Genomic DNA, 21,603 nt, shown 5'->3' on the forward strand with positions numbered 1-21,603 from the left:
GCAGCCCTCCTGGAGTTGGCCCCTGCTGGTGCTTTTCCTCTGGCCCCTCTTGGGGTACATCACCGAGGACCTTCTTTGTTCTCTTGGCATCGAAAAGCTAAAAGTTGAATGTTTCTAACTTTTCTTAATTCTTTAAAGTGACTATTTCAGATCTTGTGTTTACTTTATGTCGTACTTTTGGATTGTAGAAGCTTTCATTCTGAGTCTTGATCTTGCTGCTTTCTTACCAAAGATATTATCTTTGAAAAGTCTATCTGGGGGCTTTATCTTTACCATCTGCTTCTCAAATTCTGTGTAGGTATTTCTATGGCTTAGTGACAACTCTGCCCTTACTGACCCACTTTAAAGAAAGAGGCTGTTTGCCTAAACAGTGGCATGTAGTCTGTTTCCCCACAATGCAACCTCTTTCCAGAGACCGGGTTGAGTAGCAATCCCTTCTCACATAAGATGCCTGGAAGCTGTCAGGTCGGCCTTATCTGGTGGGTGATTTGGGATGTGAGCTCATTGTGCTTGCACAGCATACGCCGTCATGATCTTTTTTCTCAGCTCTAGACTGTACAGAAAATTTACTAGCTGGCCTTAATTCTGTTATTGGGATCTATAAAACTTAACTACAATTCCTTTACTCATTTTTTTTTTTCCTGAAACTACTTGAAGATTGCTCCCTTGATGTAAATATCTTTCCTACTCTTCAAATGCCATAGAGGAAGAGTCCTGCTCCTGCTGTGGCTTGTCCATGGAATGGACTATTTCATTTGATAATGACCTTAAAATGCAGCTTCCAGAACTGAGCTCAGTAAACCTTTAGGAGGTGATTTGGTGTGGACCTAGCATATAGATTTTTAATTTCTTTTTACTACTAAAGGAATAAGGATATTGTTTGTTTGCTTGCTTGGTTCAGTTCTCCTTTCTTTCCTTGGCTTCAAAATTGGTTACCAGACATTTAAGAAGGAGGGTTTGAAGAAAACCATGGTGGTGTAGTTTTATGTTTGCATCTTTGTCTTCAAATTATAATGGTAATATGCTCATCATAAATTTTTAGACCTTGGTATAAGGACCCAACACCAAAGCAATTAGCGCAGAGCCTAGAAATCATGAAGCTGTGTTCTTCACATATTAGCTTAACATATGTAAGATAGAAGTGCTGTAACTTCATGGTGTTCAAGGCAAACAGTAGGTTCTGTTGTGAATGATGCTGACATAGCAGAAGATGACATTGAGGGCAATGAAGATTTGTCTGGGTGAGAAGAGGTAGTAGGGATAAAGTCCCCTTGGCCTTATTCAGTGATTAATTTTAAGGGCTGGGAGTGTAGCCCAGTAATATAGCACTTGCTTAGTATGCATGAGGCCCTGGGTTCCATCTCTGGCATCACAAATAAAAAGAAAGAAAAGAAAATTAAGTTTAAAGAAAGGTAGTCATGCTGTGCACCATGACGCATGCTTATAATCTCAGTGGCTCTGGAGACAGAGGCAGGAGGATCGCAAGTTCAAAGCCAGCCTTAGCAGTTTAATGAGGCGCTAAGCAACTCAGTGAGACTCTGTCCTAATACAAAGTAGGGCTGGGGATATAGCTCAGTGGTGAGTGCCCCTGAGTTCAATCCCTGGTACCTGTTCCCCTCCCCCCCCCAAAAAAAAGAAAAACAAACTGAAAGTAAGAAAGGTAGTCATAATCATATTCTGGAAGACTCATTCCTCCACTGTGAGGCTTTGAAAAGTCATTTACCTTTCACATCCTCTTTTGATCTTCTCATCTAAAATGATGATGATAGATTGCCCTTTGGGCCTTGCATGAGCTATTAAGTAATGTCACGATATTGAAATAAGTGTGATTAGATGGTTGTTACATGACTGTTAATGTTTCAGAGGCACCTTAGTTTGGGGACTCTATTTATCAGCTCAGGCTGCCTAATAGGATACCACAGACCAGGTAGCTTAAACAATGGGAATTTATTTTCTCAGTGTTTTGGAGGCTGGAAGTCCAAGATCAAGGTGCTCCCAGGGATGCTTTCTGGTGAGGTCTCTCTTTGTAGCTTGTAGAGAACAGCCTTCTCTCTGTCTTCACACATGGTTTTTCTTCTGTTTGCACTCAGAAAAGGCTGGATCTCTGGTCTCTCTTCTTTTACTTTTAACCATACCTGCCCTATCAGATTAGGGACTCACCCTTATTGCCTTTTTAAATCTTACTTTCCTCCTTTCACACCTGACTGTAAATACAGTCACATTGAGAATTAGAGCTTTAACATGTGAAGTGTGTGTGTGTGTGTGTGTGTGTGTGTGTGTGTGTGAATCCAGTCACTAACAGGGGCTTCATTCACAAAGTTTTTAGTTTCATTAAGTGACCATCTGATGAATACTCTTCTATTTGCCTACAATTAGAAGACCAAATTGTATTATTTGAATCACTGCCAAAGAAGTTGTATCTCCCATTTGCGTGTACAGCTATCCCTTAGGACATTTGGAAAGATAATCTGCTTTATATCATTGGGGTAGCACTTTGGTATATTGCTTCATAATTAATTATATTTACATGTCTCCTCTTTATTACATTTTAAGGTTCTTGAAACTATGAATTAGAATTGGTATAACATTACAACATCGTACTGTTTCCTGTGTCTAGTAAATACAAGCACTGATTAAGGATTTACTAAATATTTCATAGACTTTTAGAGCTAGAAGAGTATGTGGTAATCATCTAGTTTAGTATTGTCATATATTTATAGAAGGAGGGGAAAAGGAGATCCAGAGGAGTTAAATGTTTACCAAAGTCACTGAGTCCTGGAAAAAGAGCAGGATGTGGGCTTTCTGAAATGTTGTTTTCTACTGTGTATGAGGTATTGCACTCACTGCCTTTGAATAAAGTTTAAGTGAGGTTATATGCCCTTTTAAATACATCTCCCAATATACAAATTCAAGTATGTATATGTCTAATCTATAAAAAAATTTATTTTATACTCTTAGTGCAATTACAACTTTTTTGCCACTTATTAAGACTTCAGAGATACAAACCAGTAGCTCAGTAATTGCTTTCTTGAATCTGCCTTTAATAATTACATTTAGTAAAGCTGTATCGAAAATTAGAAAGGCAGAGACTAATGGAAAACTAGATTTTTCACTGAATTAGAAAGCAAGACAATCCATATATTGACAACACTTCAAGTTGAAACAGATCAGGAAAACTGTTTTGGACTGTTTGTGCAAAGAGGCAAACCTGGACCTGATGGGCAGTGGCATCCACATTTTATGGAAGCAGAGAAACTCTAAGAGATTTCATGTAAATCGGCATGTGGAGAGGAGAGAGTGCAGGTCTGATTTAGATACAAGTCATTTGAATCTTTTAAAGCCTGGAATTTCTCCTTGGTACTAACAAAGGAGTAGAAAATAAAGAATTGTGTTAATGAAGTGGGAATATCTTTGAATAAGAAAAAGTACAAAACTCATTTGAGGGTCATATCTCGCAATCAGAAAGAGACCTGAGTAGGAAAATGGCGAGAAGGCTTCTCTAGATTTGCTTCTGTGGGCTTTGGTGTAGTGCTTTTTCACAGCCAGGAAAATTAGTCATTTTAGTTTTATTGTATTTCAGAAAGCATATGAAAGAGATCCAATAGTAGGTTACCTTAGAATTGTTCGGATTTTAGGAAAGTAGTTGATGTAATAATTGTAATCAAGCAAAAACAAAAATGAAACACTGATATATCTTCTTCATCTATCAGAAGGAGTGTGTTTTTGCACATTAGCCAAGAGACAGGACAAGTAACCTGCTAATGTGCCAACATTCCTCCCAGATCAGACTCTGGCTCCATAGTTCACATGCACCAGGGCCCAGCAAATCCTTCCCACACACAAGGTTATAAAAAACTTCAGAAAAAAATGCCTTTTAAAAGACCTTATTTTATGTATCAAATCACCATGGATATCTTAGCTGAATCTAAATAGTGACCCGTTGTCTGAGTCCATCCCTTCCAGAGAATGAGTGCAATTTTTTGCTTTACAGTCTTTGGCTGTGGGATATTTTAATGTGTCCCTCCAAGACAAGAGGAAATGTCTAGAGACTAGAGGCAGGCTTTATTGCATTCCATTTTGAGCCAGGGAAGAGAGGAATGAGGATTTTGGAAAAGGAGCCAGTGCAATGAGAAGAGAACAGACAGCATTTGGTGGAGCCTTTTGGAGAATGACTAAGATAAACCTGAGGCTACGTTTGACAGAACTCCCTGATTTCACAACCAGAAGTTGCACACGGGGTAGAGAAATAGGGCAGGGTAGGTAGAGTACAGGGTAGGGTTGTCTCATTTTAAAAACTAAATTTTCTGTTTAGCAAGAGAGTTACAAACTAAGACAGCTAACTGAATGAAATCTGCTCCTGAAGAGAGACATTTGAACAGTAGGTAGCATGCCATGAATTAGTTGGCATTTGATTGCCCTGGGCCTGTGTGTGAAGCATAGAGTGGAATATGTATATGTTGCAGTCTCTACCCTAGAACAAACCTGGAAAGAAATATATGTAACAAAGCAATATGCAGTTGTTATATGTAAATGAAATATTAAGATGTGAAAAAACACCTGGTCAACTCTTAGGAGGCTGATCTAGTGGTTTGGGAGATTGAGACAGGAGGATTTAGAGTTCAAAGCCAGCCTTGACAGCAGCAAGGCGCTAAGCAACTCAGTGAGACCCTGTCTCTAAATAAAATACAAATAGGGCCGGGGATGTGGCTTAGAGATTGAGTGACTCTGAGTTCAATTTCCAGTACCAAAAAAAAAAAAAAAAAAAAATTATAAAGAAGTTATTTTTCTGCCTTTATGGCTAATAAATAAGCAAGTGTCAAAAAGATAGGTAGAACTCAGGATTTCCAATTATAGCTACATTTTTCATTGTTAAAGACCACTTTTACTCAAAAATTAAAAAAAAAAACCAATATGAACCATATATGTTCAATGTTGAAAAACTGAAAGAAAAAATCCTGAAAAGTAAATTCACAATCCATCCTAAATATTTGGCATTTCTCCCCTGCCCCCATTTTTTGGTACTGGGATTGAACCCAGGAGTGTTTTACCACTAAGCTATATTTCCAGCCCTTTTCCTTTTGAGACAGGGTCTCAACTCGGCTGGCCTCAAACTTGCCAACCTCCTCCCTCAGCCACCCAAGTAGCTACTGTATTTAAATAGGATGGACTATTCATCCTTGAGGGCTGAGCAACTGAACTCCCTGGAAATGTTTTTATGTATTGGGCTGATCTTGTGAATTTTAGTCTGAAGAAGGGTAGGCTTTCTTAAGAGCAAATGAAAGAACTCATCATGATTAGGAGTATGCATTCCCTATCTTGTGAATTGTTTTTGCCCAGAAAAGGACTTATCAAAAAGTTTCCTTTAGGGCTGGGGCTCTAGCTCAGTTGGTAGCTTGCCTAGCACAGTGAGACACTGTGTTCGATCCTCAGCATCACATGAAAATAAAATAAAGGTATTGTGTCCATCTATTATAAAAAAAATATTTTTTTTAAAAAAAGTTTCCTTTAAATCTCTGTGCACTGGCCCGCAGGGAAATGCTTGGCAGGAGAATTCACAGTTGTACTGTCTCTGTACAGAAATACTGTGGGGAGAAAGAAAAAAGTTCATATCCAGGTGCTATAGGTGATTGAATTGTGAATGTCTAATACATTAAAGTGAGGGGTTAAAAAAAGGTTCATCCTTCCTCTCAGAGCAATGTAAGAGTTCTCAGATATTAGTCACTTTAGATTTAGTACAGGCTCCTGGGAATGGCATGAATTATAGCTTTGCATTTTCAGTTTCTCTACAGAGAGTACAAATGTCATATTACTAAGGGAAAGCGACCCATAGAAACAACAAAAATGCTGCCAAATCATTATATTTTGCAAGTCAACAGCTTTTCTGGAATCTATTGTTCTTTCTTTAAAGGAATCAGACAAATTAAGTGATTATGATATATCATGTAACTTGGAGAATCTCTTTGTTTGGGGTAAAAGAAATCAATACACAAAGCTCTAGCAATGGCCTTTCTCTCTCTCTCTCTTTAGCAGCTCCTTATATATGAGTTTAGAAATGCTGATTCTACATGAAGAATGACAGTGATTCATGCTGAGGCCCAGCCTCGTTAGACTCCTAACTTCTCTCAGAGAGTGTTTGACACTGATATTGGATATATAGAGCTAGCGATTGGTTTAATTCAGAAATTTAGTTGTAAATTCTTCATTAAGTAAACAGTATTTAAAATTGTGTAGCCGTGCAGATTTTTTTTTTAAGTAGGTTGACTTAAATTTAAAACAAACAGTGAAGACTATTCCTAAATTACGCTCTGTGATACCATATTCTGCAATAACACCTTCTCAATGCAGCCTACTCTGATTGTTCTATTGTAAGGTGACACCTTTCCCCAGCAACACTGATTTCTTTTACCAGACTCTATTCCCATTCCTATCCCTACCCCCAACACATACCACTTTCTAAAACTTATAATTTTCTTATTTTTATATTCATTGTTTGTTTCCTGTCTCCTTTATTAGACTATAGTAGCATTAAAGACAGAGATTTTTGCCACTTTACTTAAGTGGTAAACTTCAGAAACCTGTACATGCTGGGCACAGTGATGTACACCCTATGATCCCAGTTACTCTGGAGGCTGAGGCAGGAGGATCACAAGTTCAAGGACAGCCTAGGCAAGTTAGTGAGAAAACCTGTCTCAAAATTAAAAGGGGCAGGGATGGAGCTTAGTGGAAGTTCACTTGCCTTACACACGAGTCCCTAGATTTCATGTGGGATGGGCTTAAACTATGTCTAGCACATGATAGGTATTCAAAAATATTTTTATCAAAATTATAATCATTTTTATAGTACAGAAGTTATTAAAGCAAGTATATCATGGGAGAGTAAAAGGCTTAATAAATGTTTTTTCTTAAGAATTGAAATTTCTGAGTTCTGAAGGAAGACTGGGGATTTTATGATATTAAAAGCTTACTTTTTTCTTACCAGAGGAGTTTTAATTTTCCCCTATTTTTTTCAGTACTTGGGATTGAACCCAGGGGTGCTCTACCATTGAGCTACATCCCTAACCCTTTTTATTTCAAGACAGGGTCTTACTGTTGCCCAGGTTGGCCTGGAACTTGCAGTCCTCTTGTCTGATCCTCTAGGCACTGGGATTACAGATGTGTACCACCATACCCTATATAAGAGGGCCTTATAAAACCACAGATGCATGCTTTCTATCACCTGTCCCTGGATCAGGAAAAACTTCTTTCCTATTGACAGGAGCAGGGGTCCTCTTTGTAGGGAGGGTCCTTGATTATAGATGTCAGTCATTGGCTTGCATTCTCTTCTGGCCACAGGGCTTGCCTCTCCACCTACTCTTTATCTTTCAGAGCTCGGAGGCTCACAGTCCTGCTGCACACTGCTGTGTGCAAGCAGCTTCCCTTTTCAGGTCTCAGTAAAGACCGTGAAATCAGCCTTGAGAGAACACAGGAGGCTCTTGGATCTTATCTCCATGATGCCCATAGAAAGGAGCCTAATTAATGATGAGACAAGTAATTCCCAGCCATTCAAACTTCCACTTGCCATTTCTTTGGGTTAATATTTTTCCTATTTTAATGTGTACATGTATGCTTATTTATTAAGAGTGTGTGTGTGTGTGTGTAGGTGTGTGTGTGTGTGTGGAGAGAGAGAGAGAGAGAGAGAGAGAGAGAGAGAGAGAGAGAGAGAAAGACCTTAAAGGTTTTGATCCTTGACATTAAATTTGTTTTAGTGAAAATAATTGTTTTTCAGAAATAGGCACAGCACATAATAGTACTTCATAGCATAGTATACTGTAGAAATAAAAGTTATTGATTCCATTTAGATTTGTGGAAAGTGGAAAACCTGGTAATATTCAGGAAGATGCTAGAATGTGTTAAGCACCAACCATGTGCAAGGCTGGGTGCAGAGTGTTTTATCTACCTTGTCTTATTTTTTTTTTTTTTTTTGCTCCACCTTTAGTCTTACTAAAGAAGTGTTTTCATCCCTATTTTGCAGAAGAGGCAAGACTGCAGCACCTGTAAGGAAATACAGCTAGGAAATGGCAGATTTGGATATCATGATTCCATATCATGTAGCTTTCCCCAGAACAGTATTAATGAAGACTGATAGTGTCTCTCTAATAAAAGGTCTTTATTACAAAGCTATTCTCATAGCTTTCAAGGCCTTATGAGTTGTAGTATTTTGACCAACTAAGAGCACTTTCCCACCAGAAAACATCTTACACTGCATAATCCGCCTCTATCATGTCTAACTTACTGGCTTTTCTTTCTAACAAGAATAACTCATCTTATCGTTTTCACTATAAAATTGCTAAGCTGAACTGAGGTGTCATTTCATTCTTCCCAATTTGTTTTCCTTCTGTGTTCATCAGCTTTCTTGTCACTGTAACAATACATGAGATCATCAGTTCATAAAGAGGGCAAGTTTAGTTTGGTGCAGTGGCACACAACTAATCCCAACTACTGAAGAGATTGAGGCAGGAGGATCACAAGTTAGAGACCAGCCTGGGCAACTTACAGAGACTCTATTGCAAAATAAAAAATAAAAAGGCTGGTGATGTATGTTAGTGGTAGAGTGCCCTTTTTTCCCAAAGAAACAGTTGTCACAACCATTAGCGTTAATAATTATATGAATAGATAATGTTGTCTGAGATTCTTGATGAAAGACAGACAATGTGTTAAATGATTTACCTGGATAATCATATTTAATCCCTGCAACAAACCTATGTAATAGGCACCATTGTAAGATTCATGTTAGTAGGTGAGAAAACAGGACTACAAAGGTTAAATAACTTGCCCCAAATTATAGTGAGTTAACAGAGCCCAAAGGAGAGCAATGGCAGACCCAAGACCCAAACCCTGTAGTTCAATTCAAGAGCTAGAACTTCACCACTGTGCTAACTGCAAATCTTATGCAGGAAATAATAACATTAAGATTGTAATTTATACATATTTGGGGTTAAATTGTTTTTTTTTTCTAGGAAGGCATTAAACCTCACTACCCTTTATACTGATTTTGCTGAGTTTTAAACTACCTAAGAAATGAATTTTGGGCACATCATGACTTTGGGGAATGCCACTATTTTATTGAGTCCTGGATTCAAAACTTTGAGGAGAATGTTGGCAAGTGTATTGTATCCAGAAGGTGGTTAATAGTGAAAGATATGAAAACCAGTTATCTGAAGGATAGCTGTGGGAGCTAGAGAAGATTAATTGGGAAGAGGAAAGCTCATAAAATGATGCACAGGCTCCCCATTTCTGACATGGTGAAACTATAAGACTGATATGATCTAAAAATCCCTAAATAAATGTCTAGGTAATCATAAACAGTCTTCTGGCCTTGAAACACTGATGACTCCCAAATTGATATCTCTGTCTAAGACCACCCCCCTAGTCTCCAGGAAATTCAGTCCGTCTCAGCATCTCTACTGGATGTCTGATGCGATCTCAACACAGCCCAGACAGCATTGAGTTGCTATTTACCCCCACGAACTGATCAAGGCACTCTGCCCCAGCTCTGTAACAGTACCACCATTCCTCCTATTTCTCAGACCGAAATCCTCACCATTGCAAAGGATTCCCCTCTCTCTGTCTTTTATTTATTTTTTACAAACTCTATCTATATTCAGTCATCACCCCCGGTTGGTTCTACTTTCCTCATCCCCCATTACAACTTATCCCTAAGCATCCTTCCATTGATCACTCTAAGCACGTAAACACACCAAGCATTTTCTCTTCCATCTGCCCGGACTGCTTCCCTCCCAATCATGTCCACACTCTAATTCCCCAGACCTGTGAGTAGGTTACCTTGCTGGCAGAAGGGACTTTGTAGATGTGATTAAAGTGTAAAGGATGTCGAGATAAGGAAGATTATCCTGAATTATCAGGAAGCTCTGTGTAATCACATGAGTCCTTAGAAGATGAAGGCAAAGAGTAGGTTAGAGAAATGGGACATGAGAAGAACAACAACATGCTGTTGTTGCTTTTGAAGTTGGAAAAAAGAGGTTGTGAACCAAGGAATGCAGGTGGCCTGTAGGAGCGGCAAACAACCAGCAAGAAAACAAGGACAGCCGTCTTAAAACTGCATGGTTACAGAGCTCTGTCCTCTCTCAGAATCCCAAAAGGAAACAACCAGCACCTTGATTTTAGCCCAGTGACATTTGAACAGAGAAAGTAGCCAAGCCCACTGGAGTTCTGACCTACACTGCTGTGAGATGGTGAATGGGTGTTGTGGTTTTCATAGTAGGAACAGAAAACCATGCAAGATCTCCATTCCAATAGGACTTTATCAGCAAGATCTTCTCTGACCACCTCTTATAATAGCCGTCCACCCTCTCATCCAGGCCCTCTTTTTCTCCTATTTCCCTGATTTTTTTTTTCCTCTGGGGCACTAATCATTAGTCATTAATTTGTGTGATAATCTTTATCCTTCCTCTCCTTCTAAAATATAAGTCAGTTCTGATAGGGAATTGGCTGCTGTATGGTAGTTTGCCACATAAGCATCACCACTGCATTAACATAAATATGTGAATATTCTGTGTATCCTGACCTTGCACCAAAGATGATCTAGTAATAAATAATATTTAAAGGATTCCAGCACATTTTTTAAAAGTTCCACATGATGATTGCATCACACTTTTTGAAAAGCATTTGGCATAAAATCTGCGAAAATTACATGGAGAAGCACTATATTATGAATATTTTCTCAAACAACATGATAGACTCCTCCTGATTTTTTTCCTTAAAAAACTAGTTAAAATAGTACCATTTATTTGAGACATGTAGTACATATTAATATGAAGTAGTCAATAAGAATACAATGCTGAAAATTAGACACCGTGACTGTACTTTTAATGATGTGATTGTAGCATTTGCATGCTCTTGTTCAAGGTATGGAAGATAGCTATGCCTAAAGTTCCAGAAGTCTCTGGAAAGGAGGTGGGATTTCACTGGTGTGCTTAAAGGACAGGATAGCAGACAGCTCTGGACCCCAGAGAGGGTTACCCATGAGCAGAAGTAGATGAGTCAGTTCTGCACAGGTTCTGGCCAGAGAGAACTCAAAAAAGAGTTGGCTCTGGGTGGAAAACAAGATTGGATGAAGAATTGGAGCATATTCTGGGGCATTTTGGAAGCAGGTAGAAAAATTGGTCTTTTGTGCAGAAGCTATGAGTTTGTGATAAAGAGGTGCTAAGGAGTTTGGGTTCTTTTTTTCCTCTGTATGACAAGCTTTTTCAACTATAAATAAACAACCTGTGAGAAAGGCTGTTCTTGAATGCTCGTGAAAACTATCCTCTGCTTCCTAAGGGAGACTGTCTAGTTCTTTGTAATTAGCAATAATTATTCCTTTCATCAAAGCATTTTACAAAGTACCAAGGCAGTGGTTATCCAGCAAATTGGTTCAGAAGGTATTGTTGTGTCATTCTTATTTTATTAATGAAGATACTATGACTCAAAGATGTTTCATGTTAGTAAGTAGTAGATATATATATGTATGTATACACATATAATTATAACATTGGAAACATACATTATTGTTTTCACTTTATAGAATTAATCTATACAGCATGGAAAATGATTATTTTACACAATAGATTATATACATTTTAAAACCTTATCACTGTTCTCTCAAAGCAGGTTGTAAAGGATAATCATAAAATGTATATAGTAACTATATTCTAGAATGTTTCATTGTTTTACGTATGAGGTTTATTATTACAACAACTCAGCTAAGCAAAGAACTGGCAGTATTCACATTTTATTAAGTCAAAGTTATATTGAAACTAATGAAAAATCATGTAGCTAGTCAGCATGTGTGACCCAATATATTTGAATACATTTTTTCTCTTACACTGAATTGATTGATTGGTTTTGTGTCATATTGATGCAGCTTAAGAGGAGAAGAAAAATGAAGAATTTCATAATCAAATAATCAGTCAAGGAGCTGCTGCTAAAATTAGTCAGTACTAGGATTTAAAAACGAAAACCTGGAGTTACACAAATGTATGTAATCCTCTAATCCTACAAATAATAAACACAAGAAAATCTTTCCTCATAACCTTTCCAGAGAGATTTAAAACATTTAACAGGGATTACATTGTTATAGGATGTCTGAAATTAATATGTGTGCATGGAAGAAAATCAACATTATTTAAATACGTGAAAGGAAAACAAAGATATGTCAAGAACTTTCCAGAACCAGAAGTTAGCTAAAAGCAATTGGTAATTACTCTATATTATATATGTGTAATCTCCATTTTTTGATGTCTGACTCTTTGAAAATCTCCATTGTTCTTCCACTTTGAAAGATGGACTTAGCTCACCCTAACCATGTATTTTTCTCTCACTATGTATATGATTGTAATTTCATGAAGATTTTTTAAATTAACATTATGATTGTTTTTTCTGCATACTACTTTGCAAATTGAACTCCCTTCTACATTCACCAACTTTTAGCAAAGTACACTCTACCAATTATATCAAAAGAGAAAATTTGTACCCCATTACAGACTCTCACCTCAGTCCCTTCCTGATTCATAAACTTTCTTTGGCTGGATATACCATTATTTTGTATAGTGATAAGGTTTTAAAATGCATACAATCTATGTATAAAAATAATTATCTTCCACTCTATATAGATTACTTCTATAAAGTGAGAACAATAATGTATGTTTCCAATGTTATAATTATATACGTGTGTGTGTGTGTGTGTGTGTGTGTGTGTGTGTGTTGTGTATGTAATATTTTCATTATACAGTCAAGAAATGTGTTTGTACATTCCTGTAATCCCATGGTCATGGGAAACTGAGGCAGGAGGATCAGAAATTCGAGGCCAGCCTAAATAATTTAGCAAGACACTAAAATTTAAAAAAGAGAAAAAAATGTGTTTGGAATTTTAGGGAAGGAAATGTTGCTTTATAAATCGCTAGATCTATACTGCTCCATGTAAGCAATTCATGTATTTTGTGGAACAGGAACTCTTTTTCTTATTCTTCTATAAACTGTACTAAATAATTGTTACCTTTAATTTGTTTTGTAGTTGAACCTTTCATTGTATATATTTTTGTTTCTTTTTCTTGAAGTTTTTAAGCCCCTTTTTGGTTGAATGCAGGTTTTTAAGCCCCTTTTTGGTTGATGTCCATCTCATTCCACTGCCTTTTCTACCAGCATGTCCCCTCCCCTCTCCTCCCTCCCCTTTGCCCTATCTAGAATTTGTCAGTTTCTACCATGTCCCCCCCCAATCCCCATTATGAATCAACATTCTTATATCGGAGAAAACATTTGGCATTTGATTTTTTGGGATTGTCTAACTTCACTTAGTATTATATTCTCCAACTGCATGATTTTATTCTCTTTTAATGTTCTTTTAATCCATTGTGTATATATGCCACATTTTTTTTTATCCATTCATCCACTGAAGGGTATCTAGGTTGGCTGCACAGTTTAGCTATTGCGAATTGTGCTGCTATGAACATTGATGTGGCTGTGTCCCTGTAGTGTGCTGTTTTTAAGTCCTTTGGGTATAGACCAAGGAGAGGGATAGCTGGGTCAAATGGTGGTTCCATTCCCAGTTTTCCAAGGAATCTCCATTCTGCTTTCCTTGTTGGCTTCACCAATTTGAAGTCCCACCAGCAATGTATGAGTGTGCCTTTTCCTCCACATCCTCACCAACACTTACGTTGTTTGTATTCTTAATAGCTGCCATTCCGACTAAAGTGACATGAAATCTTAAAGTAATTTTGATATGCATTTCTCTAATTGCTAGAGATGTTGAACATTTTTTCATGTATTTGTTGATTGATTGTATATCATCCGGGTTTGATCTCCAGCACCAAAAAAAATAAAAACTCACAACAGAAATTTATTTCTCTAGTTTTAACCTCTTTGAATTTCTTTTTATAATTTTAAATTTTCCAAAGAAGATTCCTGAAAGTATGTATGAAATAGACCTTTTGTGCTCCTGCATGTCTGAAAATAGCACTTTACTTTGCACAGGATGGAAGATTTGGCAGGATGTGGAATTCTTTGTTAAAGATCATTCACTACAAACTTTGAAAGCTTTTAAAAGCTAAAATTTTAAACCAGCTTTTCAATAGATTTTGGCATTTAGTGTGGCAGAGAAAAAGTTTAGGGTCATCCTAATTTTTGTTCCTGATTTTTTCCATCTGTGTATTGGCAATGCTTATTTTATTATTCTTAAAATTAAAAAAAGAATAAGTTGTTTAGGTGTGGATATCCTTCACTTATTTTTCCCTAGGAATTTGGTAAATGCTTTGGATCTTTTCGGTGTAAGAAACTTTGGTTTCTTTTGTCTCTGAGTTTTGCTTTTCCTCTAATATTTTTGCTCTTTCATCGGGGAGTCTTCTAATTTTAGGTTGAATATTCATTCTTCCTTCCATCTTAATCTTCCTGATCAGCATTTTTTGGGGGATCCTGTTTGCTAACATAAGTTTTCTTTGAAAAGAAGAATCATATTGATGGACAGCCCCATCTACCTACCTACCCATACACATACATAAATTCAATCATACCTGTTACATAGATATTCTGTGTAGCAGTTACTTAAAGTTTAACATTTTTTATCAGTGTTTTGTTTTTAGCAATATGTCTTTCTTACAAACATTTGAAATTTTCTGAAATACAGATATTTTTTAAAATTGAGGGGGAAAAAGTAGCTGCTTTTGCTCCAACCAAAAAAGTATACTTAAATTAGTGATGTCTCTCACTTTTTTCATGTGGCATTCTAGAATAAAGGAAATATGATTTAAACCTCAGTACAGGAACAAAGCAAGTTTTACACTGGATTTTTAAACTGTAAATTTACTTAATAACTGAATAATGATCCTTTTTCTTCCTTCACCCCCTCATAAAAACTGTGTATTATGAACTAATAACTTGTTGAGAACCTGGCTCCCAACAGGCACATAATAAATAGTTCCTTTAGAGATTTAAATTTTATAGTGAAGTAACAATTTTTTTTATTGCTTATTTCTACTCAAGAAAGAGATCTGTTGACTTCAGGCCTGTAGTCAATATTTGGCACATCTTGCTCTGATTGAATAAGTATTAAATATACAATGTGTACAAGCACATGTGTGTGCATGACTGTGTGCATGTACATAAACATATAAGTACAAGAAAAGCTATGTCCTTAGCAGATAATTGTCCTTCATGTCTATCTCAGACAATATGCTGACTTAAACTACTTGGAACATTGAACTTAAAATTGTAATTTTATATAGAACTGCATTCTGATTGAATTATTTATTAGATGCTTCTAATTTGTTCCAGGGAAACTTTGTTTTTGTTTATCTTTATTGCGAAGTAACTTTGTATGGTCTGAGCTTCTAGAAGAGAGAGACATTTAAGGTGGAAATTGAATTAAGTACTTCCTCAGCTTACATTTATTTCTTAGATACGTATAAACCCACACTTTGAAATATTTTATCATTGTTTCCAGTATAATTTCAGAGGTGTTATCACAAAGGGGAAAAAATGGCTCTGATATGTACTAAAAGCCACACTTCAGAATCTTCCCTTTAAAGTAATGTCATTTGCTTTTCTTTTTAATTTTAGTTTTCTTGACTTAAAAATGTTTGCGGATACTGTGGCAAATATTTAGTCAAATGAACAAAATAATTAGTGTTTCTAAGTGGAAGCGTTAACACATTTATTTAACTGCATGCAGTTTCTCTTGCTTTGTTCAGAGGGATTTCTGTAAACCTCTGAGGGAAGATGTCCCCAGGAGTGGAGAGCTAAATGGGTAGGTTGGGTCCCATCCTGCTTTATGTGAAATGGTTTAAATGGCACCTTGTGCTACCATGCCATACACTTTGTTGAAATATGCCAAACAGTTCTCATTTTACTCATCAGATTGGGCAGAGTGACTCATGGTGTGTGTTGGTCAGGATGAGCCAGGAATTCCATATCCTTTTGATGACAGTGGAGAACATTTGAGGAGGGAAATTTGACAAAATGTTTTATAATTCATCCTGTGTATGTATGTATGTGTATACATACATGCTTAGGGATAAGGATGTTCTCTCTTTCTCCAACAAGACTACGAAAAAATTTAATGTCCACCTTGAAATCCTAGCTAAATAAATTATGATACGATAATATCATACATAGGAATATTATATATAAGAGTACTTTGTAGCAATTGAAGAATGAGGTATGTCAAAATACACCAGTAAAGGGCTGGGGATGTGGCTCAAGTGGTAGCGCGCTCGCCTGGCATGTGTGCGGCCCGGGTTCGATCCTCAGCACCACATACAAACAAAGATGTTGTGTCCACCGAAAACTGAAAAATAAATATTAAAATTCTCTCTCTCTCTCTCTCTTTCTCTTTAAAAAAAATACACCAGTAAAGATGTCTAAGAAGTATTACATGAAAAAATAAAGTGGTTTAACTATATAGTATGTATTCAGGTGTGTAAGGAAAAACCCCTCCTACATGTATCTATACATACAGAACTTACATGTGTATGGACAATTTTTGAAAGGAAACTTTGAGTTGGCAAGGATGTGGACAAATTCCTTATCTGAATGTCTTATACTTTTCAGTTTACATCCTTTTGTAACTTTTAATTTTTTTTCCAAGAGCACATACTATTTTTGTTGTAAAAAGTACCTCTGCCCTGCAGAGTTGTGTGCTTTTTATATTGACCAATGTCCTGATTTTAAATGTCCTCTTAAACTCATATAAATATAGTTACTTCATACCAGAAAAAGGAGTCATAAACACACATTGGAGGAAAGATAACCTCTTCAACTACAGTTTTTCCTGGGAAAACTGGAAATCCATATATAGCAGAATGAAAGTTACCCCCCATCTCTCCCCTACAAAAACTCACCTCAAAATGGATTAAGAACTTAAGCATTAGATCAGATACCCTGCATCTACTAGAAGAAAATGCAGACCTAACTCTTCATTATATTGGCTTACAAACCAGGTTCCTCAACAAGACTCCTAAAGTACAAGAAGTAAAATCAAGAATCAATAAATGGGATGGTATCAAACTAAAAAGCTTCTTTACAACAAAGGAAACAATCAAGAATGTGAAGAGAGAGCCTACAGAATGGGAGAAAAATCTTTACCACCTGCACCTCAGATAGAGCATTAATCTCTATCTGGAAATATAAGGAACTCAAAAAACTTAACTCCAAAAAAACCAAATAACTCAGTCAGTAATGAGCAAAGGAATTGAATAGGCACTTCACAGAAGAAGAAATACAATCAGTCAACAAATATATGAAAAAAAAGTTCAATATCTCTAGCAGTTAGAGAAATGTAAATTAAAATCACACTGAGATTCCATTTTACTTAGAAGTGAAATGGCAATTATCAAGAATACAAGCATCAATAATTATTGGTGAGGATGTGGAAAAAAGGGTACACTCATATATTGCTGGTGCACTTTGGTGCAACACTCTGGGAAACAGCGCAGATGTTCCTTAAAAAACTAGGAATGGAACCACCATTTGACCTGTTTATACCACTCCTTGGTATATATCCAAAGGAGTTAAACCTACAATAACACATCAATGTTTATAGCAGCTCACATAAATATAGTTACTTCATACTAGATATAGAGCTAAGCCAGGTGCTAGGAACCAACCTAGGTGCCCTTCACCAGATGAATGGATAAAGAAAATGTGTGTGTGTGTGTGTGTGTGTGTGTGTGTGTGTGTGTGTGTATATATATATATATATATATATATATATATATATATATAAAAACAATTGAGTATTTATGACTTTCGTCAGCAAATATATGAAAGTAGAGACTATCAGGCTAAGTGAAATAAGCCAATCCCCCCAAAACCAAAGGTTAAATGTTCTCTCTGATATGTGGATGCTAACACACAACAAGGGGGGATGGAGAATAGAAATTCAGTGGATTTGACAAAGGGGAATACTGAGAAGGGCGGGAGATAGGAATAGGAAAGACAATGGGATTAATCAAACATAACTTTTTTATGTTCAGATCTGAATACATGACTAGTGTAATTCCACATCATGTACAACCACAAGAATGGGATCCTAATTAGAATAAGTTATACTCAGTGTATGTATAATATATCAAAATACACTCTACTGTCATATGTATCTAAAAAAAATTCAAAAGGAAGAAACCTAGAAATAAATAAATAAATAAATATCCTCTGGGAGTAAAGATCTTATGCCACTCTCCTATCTTCCCCAAGTGTTCTGTGTTCTGCAAAGTCCCCTCCAAAACCCAGAAGCTTGGAAAGAGCCTGGAAAGAAGATACTGTCTTCACTCCAGAAATGTTTCTGGGCTTCCCCTACTTTGGGGTGTTTGCTTTTTCCTAGATGAGGACTCTATTAGGGAGCCTGTGTGTCAGGAGTCAGTGTTGTGCACTGATTAAGACAGATTCAGCCAAACTGCAGGCATCAAAATGTAGCTGTACTATAGTCAGTTGCTCATTCTCTCCATTTCCTTAATCTGTTTCCTTACCTGAGAAATAGGGATAATAGTGCCTATTTTATAAAGTTGTTGTGAGAATTAAATGAATTATTACTATAAGTAACATGATTGGAAAGGCCTACATATAGTGAGTTCTATAAAAATACTTTTTGAAAATATAATTTGCCCCCCATGCCATTTATCCTTAATGATAGAGTGGGTTTTCCTGCCAAAAAATAAAAAAGAAAGTAATTTAAATGTATATACATAGAATCTTGGTTATTTATAGTAATCATAGAGAAAATTGCTATCAGACTTTTATCCTTTTTATTTCTGTGTAAGGAAAGATAGTGGAATGAATCAAATATAACTTTTTAAATTTTTTTTCTTTTTTCTTGCCTGCATTTCAGATTTTCTCTTTATTCCTGGTTTAAAACAATTCTATTACAAAACACCTTGGGTTTTTTCCATTGTGTTTCTTGTGTGCATAATCCATTGATCTTAATCTTGGATCTGTAAGTTTATAGTTTCCATCAAATTGGGGAAATTTTTGGCCATGATTTCTTCAAACATATTTGTCTTCATGTATCCTCACCACCCCTGCCGCCCCCATCTCTCTTCTCCTTTAGGGATTTGGCTTCCACAGTTCGCTGTTTAGAGTTGTCTCATAGTTCACTTAGACTGTTTCTTTGTCTACTTTTTAGGGCTTTTCCTCCTCTGTTTCATTTTGGAGAGTTGCTATGACCAGGTCTTCATCACAACCTTCACATTTGGAACATCTAATCTGCTGTTAATCCATCCAATATGTCATTATCACAAACGTTGGTGACTTCACCAGTTGGCCCCAAACCTGTTGTTCGGGTCTTTTCTCATTCCCTTTTACATGTCCACTGAACATCGTCAGCATTTCTTCTCGGTTTTTGTACAAAAACAATGTTAGGTGCTTTTGTCAAATGTCATTTCTGAATCAGTTTCGATCGATTGGTTTTTCTTCTCATTACGAGCTGTGTTTTCCTGCTTCTTTTTGATTGGGAGATGTCTAATTTTGTGACTTTTATCTGATTGGGTGCTGGATATTATTACATTTCTAAAAATATTAACTCTGGTACACCCCATTTCCTGGTGTTTGCCTCAGGGTTCTGTTCCTCTCCCCGCCTTCCCTGACCACGCTGTCTGAGCTTCACTTGTCAATCTCAGTCTCTTACCCTGCTGTGCCGCTCTTCAGACCCTCATTATATGTGGGCATCATGATATGTGTCCGTGTGCAAGTGTGTGCACGTGTGTGTGTGGGGGGGGTCAGCCTCCCTACTACATAGGACAGGAGCTCCATGAGGGCTTTGCTCTTGTCTGTCCTCATCACTGCTGCATCCCAGAGCCTAGGACAACTCTCTGGCACATTTTAGGCCCTCAGAGAAGATCTGTTGAGTAAATAAACAAATAAATACCAGATACTGTGCTGGGTGCCGTTCCACACCATCCAGTGATGCCACTGCCTTCTAAGGTAGTGACCTTAGAAGTCTGACAGGAGAGCAAAGTGAGAAAGAGTTTTTTCTATGAAGCAGGGAGATTAGATGTTTGACAGTCGGAACAACTAAAGAGAAAGGTCTGGTACAGATCTTCAGGAAAATAGGGTTTATGAAAATGGTTCCACTTTTTGCTTCTCTTGGCCATAGAAATCCTAGTTAACCAACTTCCTTTTAAAGATGTTTTCCCAGAATTGAGAAGAAAAAAGTCTTAACAGTATGGGTATTCTGGATGTTTTTCCCAGAGGCAACATGATAAAGCATTGAAGTTTATCACGTACTTTCCTTGTGTGTCTGAAGGCATCCTCCATCCCTCTGCCTCCACTGTGAACTTGGTGCTGGTGGAAAGGAATCGTGGAGCTTTGGTGTTGGAACCCTCTGATCAGGAGGAGGGGTGACCTTCCCTGGGGCAGCCATTTCAGTATGTCTTGTAATTTCACCTTCAAGGAGGCACTTGAAGGGCTGACCTAGTATGGAGAGCCTGGCTGAGTCTTCAGCCTTCTCTCTGCTATATGGATTCTGTGACAAATGTGCCAATTAAAGTGGTGGCTTTGTGATGAAGCCTCAAGTAACGAGACCCAGAACGTATCTTCGTTTACTTCACATGGCTCAGCACATGGAAACTACTTTCATTGCTACCACATTGTCCTGATTTAAATCAGGGTCCTGACACTGAGAAGGGAACTCTGCAGCCGATTAGCCAAGCCCCAAGTTAAAACTGTGTTGCTCTTGTTTGTGTTTCTCAGGGTGTTTTCCTGATTCTATTTCTGGCAGAGTCTTTGAAGAAGAATAGTTTTCTTTTGTGAATTAGTAAATGGAATTTTTTTTTTTAAAAAAATAATGGATGTGTATCTGAGAGCTTGAAGTATATGCATGTGCTTTTTGAAGAAAATATTTTCATTAATTCACCAAAGAAAAGTATTTGTTTAGGAAGATTTCTTGAAAAAAAAAAAAAAAACCAAAATGTTAAGATAAAATATTCTTTAAATTGGTAAAAATTCCCATGTATTTAAAAACAGGTTATGTAAACCAAATTGGCAACAGAATATTTTGCTTCTAGTTCAAGGAAGCACAAAAATGCTTCATGTTTCATGACATAATTTCTGGCTTTCTAAAATAATCATATTTACATATAAGGCAGAAATATAGAACTATAGGGATCTATTTTTTGAATGAAAGCATGTGATGTTGTATCTTACATGTTAAATTTGAATAGTTCTTATTTTTAGGCTTAAAATAAGTATGCTTTTAATATTCTTTAGTGCCATGTGATTTTAACTACAGCTTATTTTTCTTTCCAAAAGTCACTTAAACAGGAAATGAGGCTTACCAAGTACTTGAACAATATTCTTTCATCTTGGTATTTACAAACTCTCACTTAGCAAAACAAGGCTCATGTGTAAACTCTTGGAATAACAGAGCACCTGCTCTTGAGTTCCTGCCAAGCATCCCTCCCCGCTCAACCTGAACATTGTATTTTCATGAGCATTTCACAATATTTCTCATCCCTGTTCCCAGTCTTGACCCACTGACCCAAGAATCAAGAAAATGTCATGTTAGTGCCTACTAATTAGTGCACCCAGAGAGCCTTTTCATCTGGCCTTTCAACCTTCTGGAGGAAGGAGCACAAGCTGTCA

At 36.9% G+C, this 21,603-nt stretch overlaps 1 protein-coding gene across 2 annotated transcripts in view; it reads left to right on the plus strand.

Annotated features, from left to right (window-relative positions):
• Nucleotides 1-21,603, plus strand: part of Snx24 (sorting nexin 24) — a 159,857-nt gene that overhangs the window by 62,682 nt on the left and 75,572 nt on the right. The gene's annotated exons all lie outside the window — the stretch shown is intronic.

This window comes from Callospermophilus lateralis, chromosome 5 (genome assembly GCF_048772815.1).
Source record: "Callospermophilus lateralis isolate mCalLat2 chromosome 5, mCalLat2.hap1, whole genome shotgun sequence".
NCBI lineage: Eukaryota > Metazoa > Chordata > Mammalia > Rodentia > Sciuridae > Callospermophilus > Callospermophilus lateralis.